Raw genomic sequence first — 24,244 nt, forward strand, 5'->3', positions numbered from 1 at the left:
GGGATTGTCCATAATGTCTTTTCAAGTCTTCTAAATGTTTATGCTTTGACAATTGCCAACAATAAAAAGGTGAATGACCACCAAGAAAGAATAAGATACTACTTTACTTTTGGTTTGGATAGGAGGACAATCCATTCTACTACTGTTGCAGGGACAAATCTGCACAAACAGAACTATGGACACTAAATAATGCATTGCTTAGCTTATCAATTATAATAGGTGCTGTTAGACTTTCCACATACCTCAGTGATAACAGACTTTGTAGTTGAACCCCCAATCTCCTTACTGACTAGGTAGTGTGGCAGATTCATTTAGCTCCCAAAGTCACCGTTGATTGATCCCTAATGATGTCAGAGGCACGGACTCATGCTTGCAAAAATTCCAAAACCTTTAGCTCATCCACTCTAGTCTGGAGGACCATAAACCACAGAGTCTATTTAAGTTTAAAAGCTTTATTAAAAGTAAACACATTTAATAAAATCAAGTTTGTCATAAAAGTAAACGTTTAACGAAAAATGGAAAAGTGCTTAGTGCTGACCATTAATTGGACACATTTCTTGTGGTCGAGCCGAGCTCTCACCTGGTTTGAACTTGATCCTGCTCGTGTTCTTAGAAGTCAAGCTTCTGTCTGTTAGGAGAAAAAGTGGTGCGTGTTAAAAATAAAAAGCAAGCATTCATCAGTTGTGCCAAAAAGTGCAGCAAGACAACAGCCTTCCCTGGAAAAAGGGACATTTTTACTTTAGAGTAGACAGTCACAAATTATTAAATTGTATACTGTTTTTTTCACATTTCTTTCTTCCTCCTAGACCAAATATTATATAGTAGTGAGTGGTGTATTCTAACATTATTAAATGTACTTTGTAGGTGGAACATCTGGAGGCGGGGCCAGCGCGGAGGTGTTGGTGGCATTGGACAAGGACAACTCTGGGGAGGAGGCGGTGGAAGTGCCGGACAATTCTGTGGGGTATGACACGGTGGTGGCGGGCAGAGGTAAGCTATATATTCCTTACTTATTGAGATTGAAGACTGCAGAGTGTGCTTTCTGCACGGGTGTATTATAAATAAACCAGGTAGTAGCCTCCTCTAAATGTACTTCGACTTAGCTGTGAAGTTTTTGGCGAGAAGAATCCCAATCAGATCTGAGATGAACTTGATGGATGGGATGAACGAAAAGCGAAAGAAGGGTGTAAGTAAGTGTGGAAGGACCAGAAATGTAATGATGACTGGCAAAGAAGAATGATATGTGTTTGCTTGGTCCCCGAGGTGGCTGGGAAGGAAAGAATATGGTATGGTGCATGGCTGGGTGAATGATGAAGCAAGGATGGGTGGAAGGAGAACAGCCTGGGTGGGTGAAACAGAAACTGTATGTGTGCATATACTTTGAATGGATGGATGCCTGGATCATTCATGGTACTATCTGACTCTTAGATAGCATATGTGTATCTAGAGAGAGTAGACGGTCACTGGATGAACTAAGTGTTACTTTGAAGAGTATGTAACACCGCACCCGCACGTCCGTTCCAGTGTAGGAAAGGCAAGGAAAAGAAGTTGTAATTTTGTCCAAATACTACCATGAATAGTAGCAGTAGTTTGTATTGCAACTGCAAGCACAGCATATATCCGGTTATTACGGTGGACACTCCCTACCTCTTAATAACTTTAGTTTAGTAGTAGTATGTCATTCATGTGTGGGTGTATCACTGTTCACTCAATAATAAGCAAAGCACCTAAAGTCATCCCATATGTCATCAAATACATCCCATGTGAAGTGATAGATAATCAGATTATTTAGCTTCTTCATTTTCCTTTTCTAATACTCATTTGCACTGTAGGGTGAAAGCTAAATTAATTAATCAGTAGCCCTTTTAACAGAGTATTCTCAGTGCCACCCGTAATAGAAAAGTAAGAGCTTCACCACCTGCATGTACTGGACCGGTACAGTAACGCAAGTCTGTCTCACTCACCATGGTGTGCGTCTGTTTTTCTCGGGTGCAAGTTCACTGTGCTGGCATTATGCCGGCTTGCATAAGATAACGTACCAATTTTCCTAAACAAGAGAGAAGAAGAAGAATAAGACTGGTGTACTGTCATAGTCGACTGTAATGGAAGTCCATAGTGCTCGTAGAATTTGTTCCTTAAACTCCCACTAATGTTAGAGCAAGGATGAAGAAGTCGGAGGTTACATAGATACTGTCCTCAATAGTTATGTACTGTGCTTTCAATTTGCTCCTTGTACTGTGACAACTTTCTGCTCAATCATTTTGTGTTAATCTTAAGGAACATTGGTTACAGACTATGTCTTTCTTTCTCCATATAGTTGCTCCTTCCAAATCCAAGAGACCATCAAGGAGGAGGGAGCTGGCTCGAATGGCCCGGCAACGGAGGCTGGATGCCACTGTCGCTGAATATCGGCGGCTGGTGGCCCAGGAGGAGACGCAGGCTGGTACTACAACAACGTCCACTGGGACAGCTGCATCCTACTCCGTGCGGGCTGCCAGCCAGCGCAGTGCTCCAGCGGTACGGAGCCGGGCTACCACAGCCAAACGTCACCGCCAAACAGCAAAGACAGCAGCTGCCCCCCACAGGATTTGCAAGGCACGTCGGCGCCGCTTATCCCTCAGACGGTCCTACCTGGAGCAGGAGGTCCTGAACTATAAGAACTTGGTGGAGGGCCTCCGCTTCGAACATGCCACCCTCCGCAAGGAGCATGATGCCCTGGCTGCTAAAGTCAACAGCACCCTGCCGTAGTGTCCCTTGCCCCTTTTTTAGAGACTTTTGGGGGGTGGGAATTGGGAGTTGGGTTTTTTGGGGACTTTTGAAGGACAATCGTTGGGGTTAGGGAGGGTCTTGCGGGAGATTATTTTGTTAGGGCTATAAAAATATACTTTTTGAAACTTTATCTGACCATACCTGTTTTTTACTGCTTTTGAGTCTGGTGGGTGGGGGTTCAACAGTAAGTTTGTTTTCCTGAATAGTCCTAGGACTTTAGTAGTACTACCGTCAATCTCTCGTCTCTCCTAATACTCCATTATACTACCTCCAACCAAACGCTTATCTTACCTGTAATTTCTGTTTGAAAGTAGGGCTAGGCCCAGGGCTGGCTCCACGGGAAATGGCGATTAAGGTTGCAATCCAGGGCGGCTGAAATTTCCTCCTCATTGCGGTGGTACTAGTGGTGTGACACAGTGGCAGTTGCATGGCTATGGAAAAAAAGAAAATGAAACCTGGTTTGTCCTTACTGTAGCATTACAACGGTACGATAGAGAATATAGCAGGTGACAGTACACTAGACTACAACAGTGCCACAATGTAGCCTAACAAATGGTAAAGTATTGATAGTATAACTTGTACTTGTGTAGGATTTCTTTGACATTGGCTACTACTACAAGAAATAGTACTGAAGCTGAGTAAGTCTAGAATATATCCTCGGATTCCTTCACCAGCCTGTTGCTATGACCTTATCCTCCCCAGCAAGTGTGTGGAATTATTGATGTCATTTAGTCACACATCAAGCAAAACCACACAACCCGGGGGAAGAGGGTTAGGGTTTGTAAATGGATGGGAATGGGGGTTTCTTTTTGGGTAGGTTTTGTTGAGAGAAAAAAAAAAAAGCACAGCATGGACAAACAATAATTGAACATAAAGAAATTTTTGGGTACAAAGCTAACCATAAATCTTTTACGTGACATAAAGAAAGTGCATGCACTACTGAATGCATTGTTACAGAAAAGTAAGTAGTACTTTCGACAACCGTGAATGACAGAATGCGACAGTACAGGGCTACATTAAATTAGGTTTAAAAAATAGCCGAAGTAAAACCTATAGAATGGCTGTAGGGATCGATTTAGAAGCAGAGAGAGATCCAAGAAATGCAGTCACACACACTCATTGAATAAAAGAATGGATACTGTATCTGTATTGTTGTAGTTGTCCTGTTGAATTTGGTAAGTAAGTTGCATGTAGCAAGCAATTCCTCTTATTAGCGGCACTCCTCCATTCCAGCTGACGCTTCGTCCATCAATGTTGGTGACCAGAAGACACCCTGTCCACTGCCTGCCTGGCGGATGCTGAATTGCGGCTCGCTAATGTGAAGCCTGACTCCATCCTTTTTTCCCCATTGAACAGACTGAAACCCGGCCTGTAATTATTGAACGAAAAACAGCACTGATAAATAAATATCCACGCTGTGTAGTGCAAAAAGTCACACTTTGATTTTCCTAATAGACAGTACAACATTTTTGAAAGTGCGTACTCTGTCTGAGTCACCTTTTCAAGGATAAATAAGTATGGGCAAATTAATTTAGCGGATCTTTCCCCTCAAGCTAGGTGTACTGTAAACTGTGTTTTAGAACAAAATTAGACCTTCCCAGCAGAGCTTCCACCCAGACCCTTACTAAAGCCAGTTGCAAAAATGTAGAAGACCCCCAATCAGATCTCAAGAAATGAGGCCTAGCAGAAAACTGGTGACAAAACGTACTTCGAAAGTAAAAGTAGGCCCAAATACCCCCTTACCCACCGTGGATTGTATTCAAACAACTTGCAAGCAAGCAAAAGTATCCATAGCCAGCATCGCTCCAAGACTCGAAACCCCCCCCACCCAAACACATGCAATAGAAATACTGCTAACCCTAACAAGCCCTAAGTTAAGAATAGTGGCAGAGGCTTTCTTTAACTATGCCAAATCCCCCCTTTCAAACCATGGATTTTCTTCAAATGACTTGCAACCAAAATTACAAATTCTCACAAGTGCTCTAAGACCCCAGAACTCAGTTGCAAAAATCTAGAACACCCCAAAACACATGCAATCCTGCTGTTAAGCCTAACCCTAACGAACCCTAAATTACAAAAAGTGCCAAAAGGCTTTTCCTTATGGATTTTGTCCCAACCACTTCTATCCAGTATTAGACCTTCCCAGGAATGCCCCAAGACCCGCCAACCCACCCGCCAAAAAGCACAACACCCCCAAACAGCCCAAAAGCAAAATCTCATACTTATAATATTTCTCAGCCTTCGGTCCAAACGCGCTGTGCAGCTAGGCCATAACTCCAGTTTTCCACCACGGATTTCCTGAAAAGCAAATGCAATCAAGATTAGACTGTCCCAGCAGTGCTCCCAGACCCCAAAACTCACCCACAAATACCCGGAACCCCCCCAAAGAGCACCTCAAAGGCAAGCAAGTCAGCAAAAACACAAAAAAATTTCCGCCTCCGATTTGGTCCAACCCACTTTTAGCCGGTATTGGAGCTTCCCAGCAATGGCCCGAGAGCCGTCAATCCAGGAGAAAACAAGTAGAAGACCCCCAAACAGCCAAAGAGCAAAAGTACAAAAATGGAGACTTAGGGCCAGATGTAGGTCGGTCGGTAACGGCCGAAAATCGGTATTTTCGGCCGTTACCGATCGGTAAATAGGTGATAGGTATGTAGGGGGCATTATTTTACCGAATCGGTAAAATTACCGATTCGGTAATTTTACCGATTCGAAAAATTCGGTAAATTTACCGAATCTGAACCACCCAGATGTAGGTGGGACTCTTCAGAGTCCCAGAGGCCTTACCGAATTGGTATTTTACCATCAAATCCAATTTGATGGTAAAATACCGATTCCGTTGTGCATGCACATGTGTGCATGCACACCTATGCCATGTGACAGGCAGACCTGCCCTTAGGGCATGTATGCCTGCCACATGGCACCCGAGCCTGTTTTGGGGGTGCCAGAGGGTGTCAAAGTGACACCCCCTGCACCCTTGTGCAAATCGGTATTTACCGATTCGGTAAATACCGAATCGGTAATGCCCATTTATTCCTCTGGGCTTCACAGCCCATAGGAATGAATGGGCATTACCGATTCGGTATTTACCGAATCGGTAAATACCGAAATCATCCGATTCGGTATTCCAGCACATCTGGAATACCTACATATCCACCCCATAGATTTACCGATTTGTAATTACCGATTCGGTAAAATTCGGTAATTAAAAATCGGTAAATCTATTTCACCTACATCTGGCCCTAGTCATTTTTTTGCCAATTTCCCAAATCACTCCGCGCGCGCTCTGCAGCTAGGCCCTAACTCCCCTCTGCCACCATGGATTTGCTTCAAACCTCTTGCAAACTAAAATATCCATAGCCAGCAGTGCTCCCAGACCCCGAAACCCACCCACAGACACCAGGAAGCCCCCCAAACAGGCCCCCGAAAACGCTACACTGAGCAAAATGTCAGAAATAGCACAAAATAATCAGCGTGGATTTTGTCCCAACCACTTCAATCCGGTATTAGACCTTCCCAGGAATGCCCCAAGACCCGCCAACCCACCCGCCAAAAAGCACAACACCCCCAAACAGCCCAAAAGCAAAATCTCATACTTACAATATTTCTCGGCCTTCGGTTCAAACGCGCTGTGCAGCCAGGCCATAACTCCAGTTTTCCACCACGGATTTCCTGAAAAGCAAATGCAATCAAGATTAGACTTTCCCAGCCGTGCTCCCAGACCCCAAAACTCACCCACAAACACCCGGAACCCCCCCAAAGAGCACCTCAAAGGCAAGCAAGTCAGCAAAAACACAAAAAAAATTCCGCCTCCGATTTGGTCCAAACCACTTTTATCCGGTATTGGAACTTCCCAGCAATGGCCCCAGAGCTGTCAACTCACCCGCAAAGAAGTATAACACCCCCACAAGTGCTGAGTCTTTCTTCATTGGGTGTAATCCAGCCCTCTGCTTTGATGGAAATAGGAGTCTGGAGGAGGAGGATAGAGGAGCATGTTCTTCTGAACTTGTGCACCTGAGGAATGCAGACTGCGGCACCTTCAAATCAATAAGCAAACAAGTGAAGACAGTTCTGCTGATGGGCTTGTTTTTGTGATTAGGTGATTAAAGTTTGAATTATATTAACTGTGCACAACAAAGAAAGACAGACACACAGGAATAAAAGTGAATAAGGACGAAAAAGAAAGTTATTGATTCATTGTCTCATTTTCAGGGCTCGGTGTCAGGGAATAAGAATAAGAGTTCGTCATCATACTCTGCGAATTCAGGCAGGGTGAGGTCAGTGTCACCGAACAGAGAACAAATTCCCTCATCTACGTTGCTGTCCTCCTCGTCTTCATGCGGCGTGCTTTCTCGTACTTTGTAATCTGGTGGTATGAGGTGCTGATTCATCTTGATCATTGTTAACCTCTCCACATTTTGGGGCGAGAGGCGGCTCCGTTTGGGAGTTACAATACCACCAGCAGCACTGAAAACACGTTCAGAAGATACGCTTGCGAGTGGGCAAGACAAGTAGTTTAAAGCCAGGTTGGAGAGCTGTGGCCACAATTCTTTTTTCCCATGCCAATACGCCAATGGTTCAGCATTAACATAGACCTCTGTTGAGTCATTCAGATAGTCCTGCACCATCGACTCAAGGTCCTCCAAGGTTCCTCCACTTTGCTTAGCTTTTGCTGTGACCTTTTGAGAACCAAACCCAAGCCGATTTAGCCAATCCTCTTCAGCATCCAATGTTACTGTTGTGTCTGGTGCAGATGATCCGGTTGCCGGTGTCTTTCCCGGCTGAGAGGTCACTTGTGCCACAGCCACAGGTGCAGAAGTGGATTGTTTTGACTGGGGGTGGCCTGCTGATGCTGATGCTGATGTACTGCCTTTTCCATCAATTTTCTGCCGTTCTCTTTCAAACCTCTTGGCTGACATGGCTAGCCAACGTTTGTACTTTGTAACATCTTCATCAGCAAAAGGAAAGAATGCTCGGCCTGCCAGCGCCTTTTTGTAGCGTGGATCCAGAATAGTAGCACAAATGTAATGCTGGTGTGAGTGGATCATTTGAAGACGTTCATCACCTTGTAGGCGCTCTAATAATTTCTCCGCCAAAACAAAAGGGGCTTTGTTTTTTTCATCTTTTTGAAACACAGAAGACACCTCCTTCAGTTGGTGCTCCAGCATGTACAACAATGGGATAGCTTTTCCCAAATTACAGTCCTCCTTGCTGACTGCACGCGTGAAGACCTCAAAAGGATGAAGCATGCGTGTCAGGCTTTTAACTATGTCCCATTGCGCCGCACCCATCCTCAAGTCCTTCTGAGCTGTGCCCTGTTTTAAGAAATAGTGATCGAGTACCATATACTGCTCATACAGACGCTCAAGCATGTAGAAGGTTGAGTTCCAACGTGCTGCCACCTCCTGGATGAGTGCTTTCACTGACATTCTATGTTCATGTAGCAGGCTCCTCAGATGCTTCCGGGCCTTAAAAGAATGGCTGAAATGGTTGCACATTTTTCGGCAGGTGTCCACTACCTCGTACGCTGGACTGTCTTTCTCACTCAAGAATTTTTTGACAACCAGGTTTATACAGTGCGCCAAACACGGCACTCTGAAATACTGACCCAGCTCCATGGCCTTAACTACATTGGAGCCATTATCCGTCGAAACATAACCAATCTGGCGTTTTTTTGGGGACAGCCTGTCAAGGACCTTTGTGTTAAACTCATCCAAAATGTTTTGTGCTGTGTGACGTTTCTCCAAACCAAACATGGCTAGTGTTGCATGTTTCCGAGCAGCTTTAAAAACTTGGTCCGGGTCAGCACCTGCGTTTAGCTTTGCTTTAACCCCTGAAAAAGAGACCCAGTGTGCAGTGATGCACATGTAATCAGCGCCTGCGCCACTGGTCCACATGTCTGTTGTCAGATGTATAGTGTGAACAGGACTCTCCTGCAAAGCTGCCCCAATCACCTCCAGCACATCTTCATGTAGTGCTGGAACCGCAACTCTGGCAAAATAGAACCGGCTAGGAACCTTCCATTTAGGACAGAGCGCTGCCACTAATTCTAGAAAACCAACACCTTCTACAAAAGAAAAAGGGAGAAGGTCCAGAGCTAGCATTTTAGCCAGCTTAGTGTTATACAGACGCGTCAGTGGGTGGTTGCGTTCATATTGCGCTTCTGTAAACAGCATCTTTTTAATGTTGCCCTGGACCAAGCTTTTACGGGATGATGATGATGATATCTTCGACCCAGTTACGCTCGCTGATGAACTTTTTCGCATTGGTGTCTCACTCTCTCCCACACTCTTAGTGTGGCTCACATGGGGTGTGCTGCTGACAGGGGTACTGGGTGTAAGTGAAGTGTTTGACACGTCCTCCTCGTCATCATCAGATGAAACAGCATTACGTGCAATTCGGGCTTCCTTGATCGCCTGTAGGTGCGCAAACCATTTGACAGCGTGCTTTCTTTCAAGATGACCTCTCTGGCCTCCGGTACCATAGTTGGAACCAAACTTACCACGACTAACTGCCAACTTACAAATGCTACAAATGGCAAAGTTTTCCTTTTTTGGGCAAACACTAAAGAAGTCCCAAACTGCAGACTTGAAATGTCTTTGGGGGCCGGAGGAGGCGGTGATACTGGTGGTGGTGGTCCTGCTGCTAATGCCAGATGAAGTGGAGGATGTGGATTGCCGAACTTCAGTACGTTTTACACTTTCACCACCACTAATTGAGGTCGAGGTGGATGGAGGTCCCTTCTGGCGACTAAGAAATATGGAAGCGGTAGGTGTTGGTGTACTAGTTAACTCCACTGATTGTGGTGTTTCTTCCATTGCCTCCTCGTCGACAACATCATCACGCTCAGCAGCTTCTCGGGCTAGGGTCAAAATGTATTTTTGCTGCATGCCCGCTGGGGCTGCAGTGACCTTTATGATGACTGCGTCGTCGTCGTGAGAGTCTTCATCAGCAGGAGTATCCGCCACTTCTTGTTGAGCCTCATCACACTCCATAACTGTGAGTTTTTCGACGACCTTCCTTTTACGCTTAAGTACCTTTGTCAGATCATGGTGTGCCTCACTCTCAGACGGCAGTGGTGCTGGTTCCCAATTGGGATCCGTATCATCAGAAGGAGGTGGGCTTGAAGAAGATGTAGACACCAACCTTGATCTTTTCCTTGCTAGGGATGTGGAAGACAATGAATGATCATCAGGAGGAGTGGCTTCCTCAAATGATACCTCGGCTTGATTGTCGATTTCCTGATGTGCCCCTAATTCGGGAGGAACAACTATTGTGGGCACTTGTGACCCTCCATGCACCTCTGCTTGCGCATCTCCTTGCGCTGCCTCTCCTTCTACATGTACTTGAGCTTGTACTACTACTTGCACATGTGGTTGTTGTTGCGACTGTGGTTGTTCAACACTTGTCAGATGAGTTACAACAACCTTTGTTGATTCAGGGACATTGCTGCTACTTTCTTGCGATGAGCCAGCATCACTGGTCGATGGTGATTGAAGAAGTACACTGACTGCCTCTGCAGCACTCAAGGGCTTGGACTTAAGTTGGCGTGGTGGTGGTGGTGGAGGCACTGAGCCCAATGGAATGGGGGTGCTGCTCCCAGCTTGGTCCCCAGCAGATCCCGCTGCTGTTGCAGGCGTGCTTTTTTTTTTACTCCCAAAAAACGCGGCGGCCGGCACACCAGCCTCCTTGGTAACTTGCTTCTTCTGCTCCTTACTGGCAACTTTCTTGCTAGAGGAGCTACGGAGAACTTTTTTTGGGGCCATCTTCTTCAGAGCAGGTCAGAACAGCAGGCCGCAGTTGCATGAGTTGCAGAGTTGTCTGTGGCCAGACGTGACGTTGCGTGACGTTATGCTGCACACACACACACCGCTGCAGGACTTCTTCCTGGCACTGGTGGTTCTCTTGAGTCTTGTGCACCTAAAAGCAATGGAAGACAGAGGAACATCAGTTCAGTTGTACACCCCAAAAGAATCGAACAAAAAACAGAAAAATCAGCACAATCCCATGCCCTCCATGATGTTTAAATTCAAGACACCCCACAGAAAGACTAGGCCCATGCAACACTCACTACCCCTGGGCATAAAGGTTGAAAACTAGGCAAAATGGTTGCAGGCCTAACAACACTGCCTGCATTCAAAATGGCCCCCTCCCTCCCAGCACATGGCCAGGGCCTGTAGCAGCACTCAAAATGGCCCCCACACACATGGCCTGTCCCCATGAACACCCCAAAAAAACGAAAATCACAGTAAAATTAGCACAATCCCAAGCCATCCAGCCCCTCCATGATGTTTAAATTCAAGACAACCCACAGAAAGACTAGGCCCATGCAACACTCACTACCCCTGGTGAAAAGGCCACAACAACAGGCCCAAAAAACGAAAATCACAGAAAAATCAGCACAATCCCAAACCATCCAGGCCCTCCATGATGTTTAAATTCAAGACACCCCACAGAAAGACTAGGCCCATGCAACACTCACTACCCCTGGGTATAAAGGTTGAAAACTAGGCAAAATGGTTGCAGGCCTAACAACACTGCCTGCATTCAAAATGTCCCCCTCCCTCCCAGCACATGGCCAGGGCCTGTAGCAGCACTCAAAATGCCCCCCACCCACATGGCCTGTCCCCATGAACACCCCAAAAAAACGAAAATCACAGAAAAATCAGCACAATCCCAAGCCATCCAGCCCCTCCATGATGTTTAAATTCAAGACAACCCACAGAAAGACTAGGCCCATGCAACACTCACTACCCCTGGTGAAAAGGCCACAACAACAGGCCCAAAAAACGAAAATCACAGAAAAATCAGCACAATCCCAAACCATCCAGGCCCTCCATGATGTTTAAATTCAAGACACCCCACAGAAAGACTAGGCCCATGCAACACTCACTACCCCTGGGCATAAAGGTTGAAAACTAGGCAAAATGGTTGCAGGCCTAACAACACTGCCTGCATTCAAAATGTCCCCCTCCCACCCAGCACATGGCCAGGGCCTGTAGCAGCACTCAAAGTGGCCCCCACCCACATGGCCTGTCCCCATGAACATCCCAAAAAAATGAAAATCACAGAAAAATCAGCACAATCCCAAGCCATCCAGCCCCTCCATGATGTTTAAATTCAAGACAACCCGCAGAAAGACTAGGCCCATGCAACACTCACTACCCCTGGTGAAAAGGCCACAACAACAGGCCCAAAAAACGAAAATCACAGAAAAATCAGCACAATCCCAAACCATCCAGGCCCTCCATGAAGTTTAAATTCAAGACACCCCACAGAAAGACTAGGCCCATGCAACACTCACTACCCCTGGGCATAAAGGTTGAAAACTAGGCAAAATGGTTGCAGGCCTAACAACACTGCCTGCATTCAAAATGGCCCCCTCCCTCCCAGCACATGGCCAGGGCCTGTAGCAGCACTCAAAATGGCCCCCACCCACATGGCCTGTCCCCATGAACACCCCAAAAAACGAAAATCACAGAACAATCAGCACAATCCCAAGCCATCCAGCCCCTCCATGATGTTTAAATTCAAGACAACCCACAGAAAGACTAGGCCCATGCAACACTCACTACCCCTGGTGAAAAGGCCACAACAACAGGCCCAAAAAACGAAAATCACAGAAAAATCAGCACAATCCCAAACCATCCAGGCCCTCCATGATGTTTAAATTCAAGACACCCCACAGAAAGACTAGGCCCATGCAACACTCACTACCCCTGGGCATAAAGGTTGAAAACTAGGCAAAATGGTTGCAGGCCTAACAACACTGCCTGCCTTCAAAATGGCCCCCTCCCTCCCAGCACATGGCCAGGGCCTGTAGCAGCACTCAAAATGGCCCCCACCCACATGGCCTGTCCCCATAAACACCCCAAAAAAATCGAAAAACACAGAAAAATCAGCACAATCCCAAGCCATCCAGCCCCTCCATGATGTTTAAATTCAAGACAACCCACAGAAAGACTAGGCCCATGCAACACTCACTACCCCTGGTGAAAAGGCCACAACAGGCCAAAAAAACGAAAATCACAGAAAAATCAGCACAATCCCAAGCCATCCAGCCCCTCCATGATGTTTAAATTCAAAACACCCCACATAAAGACTCAGTGCACCCACCACTGAGTACCCCTGGGCAAAATGCCCCAAATCAGCCCAAAAATCGAAAATTCTAAAATTGTAGTTGCAGCAACTGTAATGCCCCAAACAAACTTACTTGTGAAATTTCTAATCCAAAAGTGATCCAAAAAAAGTCAAAAAGGCCTCAATTCCAAATATCCAGCAACATCCACAAAAAGTAATCCTTCCAGCTCCAGATCCAAATGAAAAGTGACCAGGAGATGGACAAAGCACTGGGAGGAGCCTGCTGGACAGGAACAGGAAGTTGAAGACTGTGGGGCACTTCCTTCCTCCCACCCCCCCCTCCCCAAAATGGACTCCTCGCAAAAAAAGTGCAGGCAAATGTCAACCTGAGGAGTTATTCAGATAACAATCATCATTTCCAGAAGGTTTATGCTGCTTGCTGGTGGATTTCTTGTGCAGAATTGCAAATTTTGTATTTTCGCGAGTGCGAGATTGTTGCTGCTCGCCGCATCTACAAGCTCGCAATTTCGAAGTACCGCGATACATGATCACGGCGTACTCGCGTTGACAAACTCTCGCTGTGCAAGTTGGCAAGCCGCGATGACGTAATCGCGCTCGCCAAATTCCCGCGGGATCCCGCAGCAAGATCCAAAATGGCGCAGCACTCGCAAAATATCGAGAAAAACAACTCGGAAAGCGCTGAATGACGGTAAGTAAACGCCGCGCGCCGCAAAATTGTATCACCAAGAAAAAAAAAAAAATCGGCTGCGTGCGAATTTGCAGATTTTCGGTAAATTCGCGAGCGTTCGTGGATTGCGGATTTACCGAAAATCCGCAAAATCCGCGAGCGTAACGGATTTTGCGCTCACACTTAGTAATGGGGTACGTAGCCACGTTTCCTGTAATCCAATAATATTATGTGTTGTTACTTGTGCTCTCCAGTTATAATTTGTAAATTTATTCTGTAGTCCGGCCACATTCCAAAAAATAATGTCTAATATAAATTTATTATTAACTATTCCCGGGAAGGGATTGGAATTTGGCGGAGACTTAACTATCTGGGGCGTTATAAATGAGAAGGACTGTTCAATGGTTCTCTTCTCAGATACAGCTACTGCATCTCCTATAGGTGTCAGGCTCTTTGGGGCATGGATACTAGGTAAAAGGCCTTCAGTGACATTTAATAAATCTACAGGGTTTGGTACACATGGGACCGTGGACGATATGTTGTTAAGTCAGTCTACCCCATCTAAACCCGTGAATGCAGCGATTTGGTTTGAGGTATGGATGTTGAAGATTGGGCCCCTCAGACTGTTCTGGTGTGTGTACAACGATCTTCGTTGCTGGGTAATAGGGAACTAGGATAAAAGTAGCTCAAATCATGTACCCTAATTCCCATCCCTCCACCCTTTGGTACCAGTCATTAAGATATGTAATGACTCTACGGTCCCTAAAATTGATGATTATGATATCACCCTGAATGTCTTTAGGCCTCTGTCCTACCCAGCTGAGCCTTCTCACATGGAGTATTTCCCCGTTAATATTGGGGGGTAATGGCCTGTTGTTCCTAAGCCAGTACATGGCTTTATTTTTGAGTTCGGAATACCCCTCGATTTTCCCTGTCGTCAATTCTGGGACTCCCGACAATACCGCAACGTAAGGAGCTGCTTCTGGCGGCAGGTCTATTTGTAAATTGGAGCCATTGGGATTCCTGATGTTTGACTTCTCTCTAGAACTGTTTCCCTTGCTATCCACTGGCTTATTTACATGTTCGACCGACCCTCTCGACTTGGATGTTTTTAGCTCACTGCTTATTTTCTTTGGAGCTGATGTTTTATCATGCAGTGGATTTGGGGTTTCTAATGATTTATTCACATTACTTAGATCACACATCCCGGATTTCGGGGTCTGTATTGTTTTTCTATTTATTAATTCCTTTAATAGCGCTGTGTTTGAGCTAATAGCTGTTTCTATTACCTCCAGATGGTTAGCTAGCCTTTTAACTCTTTCCACCACAGGAAGCAGTAAAGATTTCACCAAAACTTCGATGTTCCCCATTAGCTCTACATTTAGGGGCAGGGGGGTCGGTGTCTGAGCAGAAGCTATATCAATACCTGTAATGCACTTAGTTGGAGGGTGTCTAGATGTTTTGGGTAATTTCGCCTGCCTACCCTTCTGTCTAGGTCCCCCCTCTTTCTCTTTAGTGTATGCCCTTTAGGTTGTATTTGAAGATTGTTTCTTGGATGAGATATTTCGTGATTAGGTAGCAAGGATTATTCAGATATTATTTCTAGTACTGAATATATACTAGGATCCTTGTTACTAAGAGACCTGCCGGCCTCGAATGATGTTGTAACATCTCGGAGTAGGGAGGGAATGCTAATGTCATCACGTAAAGGTTTTTCCTTCCCTAATGATGGAATCGGGCTAGTCGCTAGTTGGAGGGGTCCCAACGATGAGCGTCTATTTTGAAGTTCAGTGGAGAGGCGGCGCTCAGTGATGGCTATTTCCTTTTCCAGCACTGAGGCCGCCCTCGTGATGAACTGATCGAGGGTTCCCCTCACAGAGCCACCCACTAGGGAATTTCTTTCCTTAGCCCCTCTTGAAGTCATGATCCCTGGTACTTTTGCACCCGTTCACTGTGTGAGCAGTGGTATGGTCAATAGTAGTGGAACCAGACCCTTAACAATATAGCGGAGGGTCAGTTACTTAAATAAACTGCAGATCAGGTACCTTAAAGTTGTAGAATCGCAGATGACATATATTTCAGGAAAGGAGAATAAAAGGGTATGCCCAGCTCAGCCTCTTCTAGCCTCAGAGGGCCCGCCCTTTGCCCGGAGCTGCCCGCGCGCTCCCGCGACGTGGGGGTGGGGCTGTTATTTATGCTCCTCCTGGCGCGATTGCCCCGTGATCAGCTTCAGGCCAAACAGGCTGCTGGGAGGTGGAGTCCCCAGGGCCGCTCTCCGCACAGCAGCCGCACTCAGGTGTTGAGAGTGTGCAGCAGCGGGAGGCTGGCGGGCAGCCTAAACGGCGAGGTGCTAAAGAGTCTGTGGCAGCAGGTAGGGCCTCACGATTCTCCAAAAGTATTTTTGAGATCCCCGCTCCACCGGGGGTGGGGCTGTTATTTATGCGCCTCCTGGCGCGATTGCCCTGTGATCAGCTTCCAGCCACACATGCTGCTGGAAGGTGGAGTCTCTTTTGTGGTAGTGTGGTTGAGCAGTCAGGCTTATCAGTGGGCAGTGTTAAGCATTTATTGTACACATTCAGGCAAAAAATTGTGCCACACACTCAAAGACTAAATCCACACGGTTAGAAATGGGATTTCTGGTTAGCTAAGGCTTGTGCCAAAGCCAGGCAGAAACCACTGCTCTAGTCAGGGCAAGGGAGTTACACGTTGAAGATAACCCCTGCTCACCCCCTTGGTAGCTTGGCACGAGCAGTCAGGCGTATCCCAGAGGCAATGTGTAAAGCGTTTGCGCAACACACACACATAGTAGCACCTGGTTTAAAATAACGCAAGATGGCTGAGAGGACGTAGTTCTCCTCAGCTCCGTCGTCCCCGCAGCTGTCTATGATGCTAACAGGAGCATAAAGGTACCAAAGTGCACCCAAGCGTGGGGAATGAGCTGCGGTGTAACAGCCAGTGGCGAAATCAGGAGCTGAGGGTCGTTCCCTGTCCCCCGGATTGCAGAGAAGATCGGGGAAGGAGGAGCAGCCCGGACTTAAGACTTAATCTGATCGCAGATACGAATCATGCACTAACCGGGCCAAATCAGGTGATGGAGGAGGGCAACAGCATACGCAAATGGGACTCCGAGGATTCAGCGGCAATATGTGAGGAGCGGAGACCAGAGGGTAACCTGAGGAGTTTCCATCATCCGCCTAGAGGGGAGCACAGGTAGGAGACAGCTGAGGTTGGCGATTGGGGATCCCCATTGACGCTGAGCCATTATTTGTTATTGAGAGCATGTGCCACTCAAGATACCTTGAATATGGGAGAGCCAGCATGGGCCAACCTGATCCTAGCTGCCAGACCTTAAGATGGCGGCTGTCACGACCAGGCAATGCATGGGAAATCAGCATGGATGAGGGGAGCACAATGGGAAACAAGAGACTTGTCGCCCTGCTAGAGATGCACCGGAGGGAATCAAGCAAGGGCCCTGACACACAGAAAGACACCGCCCAGAGTAGTGGCTGCGCATAAGCCCGCACTGTGCCTGAACCCGGACCCGGGACTTAAACATATACCCCGTCGCTTATAATGGCTATACGCGATTTTGGCACGCTGGGCCTGCCAGGGCCTCACTGTGGGTGCTTGAGCCAGGCGGGAGACCTGACTTCGTGGCACAGTTCCGCCTATCCTTGAGCGCCCTCCTCTATCCACAAGATGGAGCTCATCATGACTTCAAGATCAGCCCGGGGATTCAGCATGCTGCTTCCCCACCACCATCCGGCCTTCTACCCCTATGGACATCTCCAACTCAGGAATCCCTCCAGACCCAAGACCACCACATTTGAGAGCAACACCACCTGAACACCTGGCTGAAGGATGGCAAGATGTTCCTGCTCTGTAAATATGTAATATAGAATTGTCCAAGCCTAATCGCTGTTAAAATGTAATCCTGAGTGAATTTGCAATTTGTATATATATAACTCTAACCACTAGTATATGTAGTGGACCTTTATACTTACTACCATTCGTATGTGATTTTAGAGTTTATCTGTTTGTATCTCTTCCTTGAATGACTTTACAACTTGTACATTTGCAGTTTTTTTCTGTTTTTATCTCTTATGTAACTCATGTAATCCAAAGTCCTTATGTAACGCAACTGGTTCTTTTGTAAATCGATCTGACAACTTCGGGCAATGTTCGTATTATATAAAATTGCATTAAATAAATGAACCACAAAAGAGACTCCACACATGGTTATATAAAAAATAGCCTTTGCATTACTCCTAAACACATAAGATCATAATCACAAATATACACTTTGCCAACTGGCACTAGGCAATATTTTACAGGGGACTTATATCCAGGACAGGGCCTATCGGGCCAATGTCATAACCATTAGAATCACAACTAGTGAAAATGACACAACTAGTAACTACTGGTATTAGCATTAGGCATAGACACATTACGCATAAAACACATTTGGTATAAACTATCCTAGGCATGTATTCTACATTAGCTGTGCACCTCAGGAGCACTTAGCATAGACACATGATGTAAAATACCATTAGACATAAACACATTATGCACCACATTAGGACATTGCGCCCTACCAGCACCTCAGGTGCTTGCAGGCTGACTGGCCTTCCTCTGGGGCTCATGTGGGACTTCCCCGCCATGCCCTATGTCCAAATAGTCAGGGCGCTAAACTGCCACTGCAGCAGGGTGCAGCCCCAACAGGCGGCACTATTAATGGGGGGCAAGGGTGCCACTCACCCCTGTCTCTCTTGAGTCATAAAACAATACCCCCTCTACGTTGCAGCTGCCCACAATCAGGTGGTCCAGCTGTGTGACCAAGAGAAATTGGCACCAGCAGTGCCTTGTGAGCCCCACTCGCTGGGCTCCTGCTGTGCAGAATGACTTAGTACCAACAGTGCCACTGAAAGCCCCATTCAATTGGACTTCCATTGTGGGCAGAAAAAAAGGAATGTCCCTGTTGTGGCAGCGGCCCATGCTCTGGTGGTTCAGCTGAAAGAATGGACTTCGGCACCAACAGTCCTCCGGACAGGCCCCACTCACTGGGGCTTCTCTCTTGAGAATCCTTTGTTGTGGGAGGCAGTCGGCGGTTCGGCGGCAAGGAGCCCGTGAGACTCCTCTCCCCCTTCTGGGTGCCCTGTGAGCCTGGGAGGCTCCAATTCCAATTTTGCTATCACAATCACCTTCCCCACACGCGGGGCTATCCTTGCTGCAACGGGAGCCCCTGCCTCCAACCAGGTCCGGATCTGGCCTGACTTCCGACCGTCTGCTTCCTTTTTCTGGCCCTGCCTACAATCAGGCAAGCTCTGCCTGGCTTCCTCAAATTGTGGTGCGAAAGTCTCTGTTGCGTCTTGGTCCCTGCAGGGCAGCTGGACACGCGCTACCCTGCCCGCACATTCAGGGCACAGCTGGGACACCCTACCTTAGAGTCTTCTTGCGCTCCAAGGGAGCAATGTAGATGTAGCGCTCATGAGGCGCTAAGTCCATAGTCCCATAGGCAAAGCTGGGCTCAGCCAGTCCAGCTCACAGGGCCCTCCAGCAGAGGGACAGTCCCTTGTGGCAATTCCTCCTGGCGCCCAGCAGTCCAAGCAAGCACCAAAACAGCACATTTCATGGGGTCACAGCCTCAGTACTTATACCCCATATGTCTTTGTTCTATCCCCCTGGCACAGGCCGGTCCAAACCAGTTCCTAGGGGTACTCCAGCCTTTGTTTACAGGGCACAACCACCCTCATTGTCAGAGTAGGTCCTGGCCTCGGACACACCACAGGGGGCAGACCCTGCATTGTACAAGGCAGCCACAAACCTATTCAGGGTCACGGGCTACTCCTTCTACTTCTCCTAATGCAGATCTGCCTATTCAGCCTAGTGCTGACTCATCCAGGCCCTCTGGTGCCACTTCAGCTCACCAGCCCGTCACTCCAGAGCCAGACATTCAATACACATCAGACAGGCACAAAGACACATAGAACACAGAAATGCTAACTTCTAAAAGTGGCATTTCTAAAATAGTGATAATAAATCTGCGCACACCATTATGCAGCATTTATTATTACTATTCTAAACATATTAAACTTGACCACGCTGCTCCTCTCATATTAGAAATGACCACTGAAACACTTATCAGGGAATCCCCAATGCATTCCGATGAGAGGGCAGCTTCACAGCAGTGAGAAACCAAAATGGCTGTTTGTCACTACCAGGGCATGCCGCACAGTTAAGGCACATGTCCTACCTTTTACCTACAATGCACCCTGCCAGTAGGGCTAGCTAGGGCCTACCTTAGGGGTGACTGATATGTAGTTAAAGGGGAGTTACAGATGTGGCACCCACTTTATATGTCCTGTCACAACGGCAGTAAACTGCTCGCACAGACCCTGCAATGGCAGAGGCCTGAGACAGGTTTGAAAGGCTACTTTGGTGGGTGGCTCAATCAGCGCTGCAAGCCCACCAGTAGCATTTAATTATCTGGCCCCAGGTTTATGAGATACCACATTACTGGGGACTGATAGGTAAATTAAATCAGCCAAACAGGTGTAGACCAATCTTACCACGCTTTACCATAGGGTGCACATGCACTTTACACGGGACAGCAGTGAAAAAGTGCCCAGAGTCCTAAAACCACCAACACCAGGTAAGAAAAATACTAGGAAGATAAGAAAGCTGAGAACAGTGATGAGAATAGTGAAAGTGTGTTTTTCCAATGGAGACCAAGAAAAAGGTCACATTTCCTGTAATTATCAAAGATGACCCAGAGGCCATCACATCGGAAGGCTTCAGTAATGGTTTGCATAAACACAATCACCAAGCAGAGTTAGAAAGAGCACTACTATCCACATCAGTAAGTTTCACCAATGTTTACAATGCTGCCGCCTTCCTGAAACCATGACCACTGAAGAACCGGAATAACCCACTTACTGGGTCTCGGCAGCGGGGTAACCGCCCAAGTCTTCCATACCCTTCATACGTAGTAAAAGGAGACACAGGAGCCTTCGTCTGCAGGAGGAACCCAGATTTATTCAAATAGTCTGGGCTATGGAACAGAGTCCCACGTTCGTTAGAAACAAGACAGAGGAGGCTGCTGCTTTACACCGCAGCTTACAACCCTTTTATACTTTTCTATTTTAGTCTTTTGGCTGTTAGTTCATTGTTCAATCAGGGCAGTGTTTGCAGTTGATAACCAGATCCAGACAATGTTTTTAGACGGTGACCTGGTCAAGGCTTGGTTCACAAATCATTGTTCACGCAGCTTGATCAAAGCTCAGTCTTTCAGGTCATTGTTTACTCAGCTTGATCAAAGCCCGGTCTTTCAGGTCATTGTTTCATCACCCTGATCAAGGCCCAGCAGTCAGACCATTGTCCAGATAACCTGATCACGGTCTCAAGGATGTTTACCAGGCTGGGAGCAGGAGATGGAAAACAAATCATTTACACAGGGTGTGAGTGTCTCTTGGCTTTCTGTTGAACCGCAAAGAACAGGGGGTTGTGTGTGTGACAGTTCCTGGGCAGAATGCAGGCTGCAAGATGGTGTTGCCGTGCTAGTTAGATTTTCCTCAGGCATCAGCAGAAACGACCAGGTGGGTCGTGTGGAAGTGTTTGACACAAGATGGCAATGAAAAAACAATGGAGTCCCAGTACAAATGATGCCGATCGGAAGAACACTTTTCCTCAGACCCTACTTTTGCCATTGAGTGGCAAATACTTTAAGAAATGTCACTGTTCATAAGGCCATCGGTTTCTAGTTGGAGCATCATCATCATATTGGTGTTGTGAATGTTAGAGGGTGGAGGCTTGATTGTCTGAACACACATTGTACAGAGCACTGGCAGGCACTGAAAGCACAAACAGCAGGAGACCAGGACATTTACTCCCAAGGCAAGAAAGATGAGGACCCTCTACCCTCACTGGGAAAGGAGGACCCAGATCCAGCCTGTGAGGGACCAGTTGCCTTCATCCAGATGAATTTAGGAAGAGAGGCGATGCAGACGGCGCATGGCATCGTACACTGTAGGTGCGTTGTCTGGGATGTACATGCAGCAACTGGAGCCGAACAATTTACATACACCACCACGATCAGCAAGAATGACATCTAGGATCATTTGATTCTGAAGCGTTATGAGGCGGTCCGCCTCTAGCTCTGCAGTGATGTTGGAGAGGGCACCAGCTGTTACTGTGATGTGGCTTCAAGGACCCTGGTCAGTCCTCGTACAGCCCGACTGTTGGCCATGGGGCCCCAGAAAGGAAGGAAACCTTTAAAGAAGTCCCCGGTTTCCTGGCCTGCTGTATCCTCGGCTGATATGACGCCCCTACGTGAGTGGCGCAGAGCGCCCTTTATTGACAGGTGGTAACCTCCATGGGTAGAATACGTTGGTGGAAGGAGGAAGGCCAGATAGCAGGTACCAGACCTGTTACGGGGGAACCAAGTTTAGGCTGCAGTGCCACAGATGAAATAGGTGTTGGGGGATGCCACCAACTTCGGAGGAGATGTAGAGTTTAAAGCTTTTGTGAGATCACATGTACTGGTACCAACTTTCTTAGTCCCTAGGCCATGGATGCATACACGGCCTTGCACATTTATGACATTCACAGTGTTTCGTTCATCAGGCAGTATCCTTTTTGTGCGGAATCTAGAAAATGTTTGTCGAGTGGTTGAATTGAATACTATCATCTCACCAAGTTCATCTGGTGATAGTTGCGATGTGGATGAGCTGGTCGGGCAAAAGCAGCATTGGAATGGCCGGTTCTGTTCCACCAGAAGTCATCCCGAAATGTTCCAAGGGCAGAATTGGCAGTACCATTGACTGTGTAGGCCTCCTGCATCAACATCCACCATGCAAGACAAGACCCAGAGATGGAAAAGGGGTAGGGAAAGAATGGGACAGGGTGTATCATGGAATGCGGCATCAGTCCACAAACCCAGCAGTTGGAAGTGTTCCTGATCAGCTGGTGATGATGCAACAACATTTGGATGAAGGTGTTATTGAAGAATTCTGCATGGCGGGGTAATTCATGGGCTGGTAACGTGTAACACTGGTGCTCTGCAGGAGTCGGGGTAGGAGTTGGTGTGGTAACAGGATGGTAGATTAGTAACAGCCAACCAAGGATAGACAGGATGAGGGAGACAAAAAGCGTCATCACGGTGGACACAAAGCAGTTACTATGTCGGAGACTGACATATTATTTCTGGATTCGGGTGCTTTGGATGGCAGCCATTGTGCTAAGCCAGGGACCTCTAGTGGCTGTCTGTGATTGGGGGTTGCTTCACTGGGCGCAGGTGCCGAGGGCCCTATGGTGTACCTTAGTCTGACACACCAGCACTACTCTCAGCTGGGGAAGATCACAGCCCTACAGCCTATAGGCACTTGGCGAAGTCAAGGGCAAGCCTTTCCTCGGGGACGCAAGTTATATCAGTCGGAAGTAGGGACAGTATGGTCGGGAAGCAATTGTTCTTGGTGTTGAGCAGAGTTAAGGGAGGGTTCACCCTTCCTTTCAGTATGCTGTCACTCTCTGCTTCCGTAGATGTAGAATGCAGTCTGGCATCACTGAATGGGACAAACGTAGGGACTGTTTCTGTTTCTGAGTCTCCTTGTCCTTCCCTCATCCACTGATCATAGGGATGGGGCAGAGGCACACGCTGGCAGTGAGACGAATGCACTCAGTTCTTCCGACCTTTTACTTTCACGGCGGTGCGGGTGGCCAGCAACACCTGACGGGGCTGTGTCCAGCGGGGCTCGAGGCTCTCAGTCAGTTGAAAATGTTTCACTAAGACCGAATCACCAGGTTGGATGACGTGTCCTGGGCCCTTGCTTTTGTCAGGTATGGCCTCATGCACCTGGTGATAAAGAGTACGAAAGGTATTAGTTAGACTGTACAGATAATCATTTAATACAGGGTATTCAACATCAGACAGTTTCTTAGGCCGTGGGACACGCCGTACATTGGCAGGCCTCCCGAACATAATCTCATGGGGGGATAGCCCTATTCTGGTGTGGGCCGTTGTTCTTGGGGACAGTAGGGCCAAGGGCAGAGCATCAACCCAAGTGACACCTGTCTCGGCTACTATTTTGGCCATTTTTAGGTCTCGCCTGTCAATGCGCATGCGCATTGAGCTTGCGAGACTATGGGGGCTTAAACAGACTTTAACCAACTTGCGATTCCATGGCGATTCCTTGCAGTGCCCGTCAAATTGAAGCTCAATGCGCAAGCGCATTGACATTAAAAGCGCGTGCACATGAAAGCAACAAGGCTCCCTCCCATGGCTATCACCACCCCCAGCCGCCAGCACCTCCCCTCTCTCTCCCCGCACACAGCCAGGCTCGCATTTCTCCTCCCCCTCCCCAGCCGCCAGCACCTCCCCTCTCTCTCCCAGCACACAGCCAGGCTTGCATTTCTCCACAGCCAGGCTGGCATTTCTCCTCCCCCTCCCAGCCACCAGCTCCTCCCTTCTCTCTCCCTGCAGTTTCACGGCCGTGTCTCGTCTTAAACCCTTAAACCTGCACAACTCATTTTTTGCCCACTGAAACAGACTATTTTTTAAACAAAATTCGCCAGCCTTCGACATCTGTTCCCCAGCCCCCAGCCGCCAGCACCTCCCCTCTCTCTCACCGGACACAGCCAGGCTCGCAATTCTCCTCCCCCTCCCCAGACGCCAGCACCTCCCCTCTCCAGCACCTCCCCTCTCTCTCCCTGCAC

At 47.6% G+C, this 24,244-nt stretch overlaps 1 pseudogene; it reads right to left on the reverse strand.

Annotated features, from left to right (window-relative positions):
• Positions 1-21,719: 21,719 nt before the first annotated feature.
• On the reverse strand, positions 21,720-22,765 carry LOC147692285 (uncharacterized; annotated as a pseudogene).
• Positions 22,766-24,244: the final 1,479 nt, after the last annotated feature.

This window comes from Lissotriton vulgaris, chromosome 9 (genome assembly GCF_964263255.1).
Source record: "Lissotriton vulgaris chromosome 9, aLisVul1.2, whole genome shotgun sequence".
NCBI lineage: Eukaryota > Metazoa > Chordata > Amphibia > Caudata > Salamandridae > Lissotriton > Lissotriton vulgaris.